This window comes from Elephas maximus, chromosome 2, assembly GCF_024166365.1.
Source record: "Elephas maximus indicus isolate mEleMax1 chromosome 2, mEleMax1 primary haplotype, whole genome shotgun sequence".
NCBI lineage: Eukaryota > Metazoa > Chordata > Mammalia > Proboscidea > Elephantidae > Elephas > Elephas maximus.
The window spans coordinates 12,653,775-12,658,996 of record NC_064820.1 but is presented as its reverse complement, the minus strand read 5'-3'; positions in this window follow the sequence as shown (position 1 = coordinate 12,658,996).

Below are 5,222 nucleotides of genomic sequence, written 5' to 3'. Positions count from 1 at the left end.
CACTTCGGATTCTAAGAATGACGTTTGTCTCTGTTTTACTTGGTGTTTTGGGTCTTTGGTGTAGAGGGACGGCGTGGCGCTTCTGTCTGTGGTGCCAAGTTGGCTGGAAGTCTCCGTTTTTCTTTTCTAATGAAGCCTTTCTTCAGTAACAATCATCTTATTCCTCATATTGCATATTGTACCAGGCTATGGTGATATTTCCGAGTGGTATGCCAGGTGCTTGGTGGGGGTGGGGAGGGCAGAGGGGTAATGGGTCAGATGTGTCTCTGCGAGCGAGCCCTCCAGCAGCAGCGAACGCAGTAACCTGGAGATAGCAGGCCAGGCAGGCAGGCCAGTCTGGAGCTTATGGCAGTCATTCACAACGCCCTTGACAGATCCTCAGGGGAGTGGGGGGATCGTGGAGAAATGTTAAGAACCCAAAATCAACAGGAATTAATGGCCAACTGGAGGCAGGCAGTGAGGGCAGGAAGATACAGGGGAAGATACTCCTCTGACAGCGAAGAAGCATACTGAGGTTAGGACTGAACATGTCAATTTTAGTGTATTTTGACATCAGAGAATAGATTTCCAGGAAGAGTTGGGTGTATTAGTTAATCATTGCTGGATAATAAATTACCCCCAAAACGTAGCTGCTTAAAACAATACACATTTATGACCTCACAGTTTCTGTGGTTCAGGAGTCCAGCATGGCGTATGGGTGCTCTGGCTCTGGGTCTCTCATGAGTGTTCAATCAATGAGTCAGCAGGAGCTGAGCTCTCATCTGGAGGCTCAACCGAGGGAGGGCCCACTTTCAGGTTCACTAATGAGGTTGTTAGAAGGGTCCAGGGAGGCTAGGCCACCCTGGTGAATTACTGAATTGACACTGTCCAGATGACATGGGCTGGCGATTCTGCTGTTTTACTTCTTTCTCCTTTCTAGTGTTCAAGAGGTTGAGCACATTTGATTATATGACTCAAGGACGACAACTGAGTTGGAAAACCTCAGAAAAGAAGAAAGAGTCATCCATACAAATGGGGGAAAAAAATCTGCAGGTACCATGTGTTCCTCTGCGGCACCGTCCATGTTGATTGTGGGCTGGGGATGCTGCCCAAGGTGGCAGTGTGGCTACGCTGCCTTTTCACCATTCATTGCTTCATTTTTGGCATGGTCCTTTGGCTGTGTGTGTGTGTGTGTGGTATATGGTTCCCATGTCCATTCTTCATAGGATGGAACCAGGGGGCTGACTCCTTTGTTCCAGAGGACAGCTGCCAGTCATTTTCCGGTTGTTTGTTTTTAAGCAAGGTTTTGACTATGAGAATTTCTGAAGGTGACAGATGACATCATTTTCTCTGTGGTAGGGATTTCATCTCACCACAATCCTTATGGGCATCAGAGAGAGTTCCTTATAATCACTTAAGAAATGGGGATGGGGGTTGACACCACTTTAATAGCAGTGGCATTGTGAGCAAAGTCTTTCCCCACATTGTACTTGTATTGATGCTTTGGAGACACATTTAGTGTAGACTTTCTGTTATGCCCCCCAGCCTGCCCCACCCTGACTCAGGCTCTAAAAGTTGCCCCTCATTCCAAGCCATGAGCAAGAGATCACTATTTTTTGTTTTTTTCCTTGCTTCCATTTAACCAGGGTCACCTTATGTTCTGATTTGCCTGAGACAGTCTCAGTCAACACCTGCTTCCCTGGAGTAACTATTACCAAACCCAAACCCATTGCTGTCGAGTTGATTCCGACTCACAGCAACTTTATGGGACAAAGTAGAACTGCCCCATAGCATTTCCAAGAAGCAGCTGGTAGATTCAAACTGCCAACCTTCTGGTTAGCAGCCAAGCTCTAACCATTAAGTGTCCCCTTTATCTCTTAAAAGTGTCTTGGCCTGGATGATAAATTGCGTAAAAATTATTACCCTGATTTTAACCTACCATGATTCCTAGTCTGACTCAGAAAAATGAGGTCATGTCATATTAAATTCCCATCCAAAATTGTTGTGGACTTCAGGGCAACATTATGGAAAGGACACTTAGTTCAATTATTTACAAATTTGAAAAAGGCTATGTCTGAAAACATGCAGGACTTTGGTGACCAAAGCCTCTCATATCAGAGAGCACTCCCTTATCTCCACAAACCCTAGAATCAGTTGTCTACTCCTAACACATGCCAATTCTACAGACAACTTTGTTCAAATAAGCCATCATGCATTTTCCTGGAGGTCATGGTGAAAGACATTTGAGTAGCAAAAAGAAGGTTTTCAAAACCAAGTAATGAGTTTTATAATCCTGAATTGTTAACTGAATACAAGCTGCGGAAAAGGTGGGGAACCAGGTGTCTACATGAGAGACCCTTGGCTCAGCCTACCTAATGAAATCGTTGCATCGTCAACAGGCTGGTGGACACAATCTCAATCAATGGTGGACAAATCTTCCATGTAGTAATGTGCACGTTCTTGATGGCACCAGACACAGTCCAAACCAGAATTCTGTCCAGTAGGGTCTGTGTGTGTCCTACACCAACTCAGAACCACCTTTGTATCACAGCAGGGAAGCTTCTGTGAGGGTTTCCCAGGTCTGAAAGGAGGGACAAGATTCCATCTATGAAAGGGACGTGCCTGGCGCAATGACGTTTACTCTGAGTCATCCAGAGCTGAGCCCAGTGTGAGAGTTCAGTGTCAGAGATACAGGGTGTGACCGACCACGACACAGCTTAAAACCATGGCCAGCCTGATTCTGGTATGACATCACCCACCCCTATGCACCTCCCCGCCACCTAGGCTTGCCTTTTTGTAGGTAGCCCCAGAACTGCCATAAACAGAGCCATAGCCCAGAGCCAGCTCCCAAGGAGTACAAGGACAGCTCTGTGCTGTGGGGTCATAGATGGTGGTCACGGCAGACCCAACATCTACAAGTGCCATGAAAACAGTAGACATGAGACAGAAAGAGTGGCTGTAATAATATCGGACAAAATAGACTTTAAGAGAAAAATATTACTAGAAACAAAGAAAATATTTTAAATTGTGAAATTAGGATTTCATAATTATAAATTGGGTGACATGACAGGAAGACATAATAGTCATAAGTGTGTATACACCTAAGAGCAGAGACCCAATATACATGAAGCAAACACTGACGCCACTAAAAGAAAAAATATACAATTCAATGATTATAGTCGGAAATTTCAGTACTTCCCTTTTAGTAATGGATAGAAAGCGCCTTAGAAAAAAAGTGAGGACATGAAGTATTTAAACAACATCGTTGACGAACTTGATCTAAATACGTATATAAAACGCTTCACTCAACAGCAGCAAAATAAACATTCTTCTCAAGCACACATGGAGCATTCTCCATAACACAGCGTATGCTGAACCATAAAATATGTCTCAGTAGATGCAGATAGACTGCAGTTATACAAAGAACATTCTCCAATAGAAAAAACAAAAAAATTAATTAATTTAGATATCAATAGCAAAAAGCAATTTGGGACATGGCCAAATATTTAGAAATTAAACAACACATTTGTAGATAACACATGGATCAAAGAAAACATCACAAGGGAAATTAAAATCTCTGTCTTGGATTGAGTGAAAATGAAAACACAATGTAGAAAAATTCATAAGATGCACCTAAAGCAGTGGGTAGAGGAAAGTTTATAGCTTTTAAGGCTTATATTAAAAAGGATAAAAAATCTGAAATCAGTAATATAAGCTTCTACCTGGGACCATAGTTTTGGGAGACATCTAGGTCAATTGGCATAACAAAATTTGTAAAGAAAATGTTCTACATCCCACTTTGGTGAGTGGCGTCTGGGGTCTTAAAAGCTTGCAACCAGCCATCTAAGATACATCTATTGGTTCCGTACTACTCAGAACAAAGGAGAATGAAGAAAATCAAAGACACAAGGAAAATACTAGTCCAAAGGACTGAAGGACCAAATGAACCAGAGACTCCACCAGCCTGAGACCAGAACTAGATGGGACCCAACTATAACCAATGACCACCTGTCAGGTAACACAGCAGAGAGTCCAAACAGAGCAGGAGAAAAACATAGAACAGAACTCAAATTCACGTAAAAAGACTAGGCTTAATGGTCTGACAGAGACTAGACGAACCCCTGAAACTGTGGCCTCTGGACACACCGTTAACCCAGAACTGAAACCATTCCCCAGGCCCACTCCTCAGACAAAGATTAGACAGGACTATAAAACAAAAAACAAGACGCATGAAGAATGTGCTTCTTAGTTCAATCAGATATACGAGACTGAATGGGCCGCTCCTGTCCAAAAACAGGACAAGAAGACAGGAAGGGAGAGGAGGATAAAGAGAGAAAACATGAATAGAGAATATAAGCTTCCATCTTGTCTGCTTCCTAATGCTGCTCTAAGAGAAATCACACAAGCAGGCGCCAAACAAACACATGAAAAGATTCCCAAGTTCATTAGACATTAGGGAAGTGCACGTTAAAACCACAATGAGATACCACTCTACACCCATTAGAATGGCCATAATCAAAGAGACTAACAGTACCCAGCCTTGGTTAAGATGTAGAGAAGTTGGAGGTCTCATACATTACTAGCAGGAATGGGAAACAGGAATGGAAGATGACACCACTTTGGAAGACAGTTTGGCAGTTTCTTAAAAAGTTAAATACAGATAATTATCCTATGACCCAGCAATCCTACTCCTGGGTTCTTACTCAGGAGAAATGAAAACACACCTCCACACAAGGGTTGGGAATAAGGGGGGTGTTCCACCAGTGGAATCCTCTCCCAAGACCCAGGAGCCCCTGAGGTAGATACCGTTACGCAAAATCTACTACAAATGGCTTGAACTTTGTGTAGGGGGAAGGTCAATGTCAACAACTTCTTCCTTTCTCATTTTATGAATTTGTACTTACTTCCACAGAAAAGGGATGAGAGCCTGAGCCCGTCCACACATACGTAAGTTTGTAAGTTTGCTGGAACCATTTCATTTATCTGAAAAATAGCTGTATCCTCTTCTTAAATTACTTAGGAAGCAGTTTCATCAATGATGGGATATTTTTAAAATAAGGTGATAATATGACGCATAGAAAATAAAATAGTTTCACCTAACATTATTAACCTTTAACCCGTAAAAAACCTGTGGCTGTCAAGTCAATTCCGACACATAGCGACCCTACGGGACAGAGTACAACTGCCCCATAGGGTTTCCAAGGAGAAGCTGGTGAATTTGAGTTGCCGACCTTTTGGTTAGC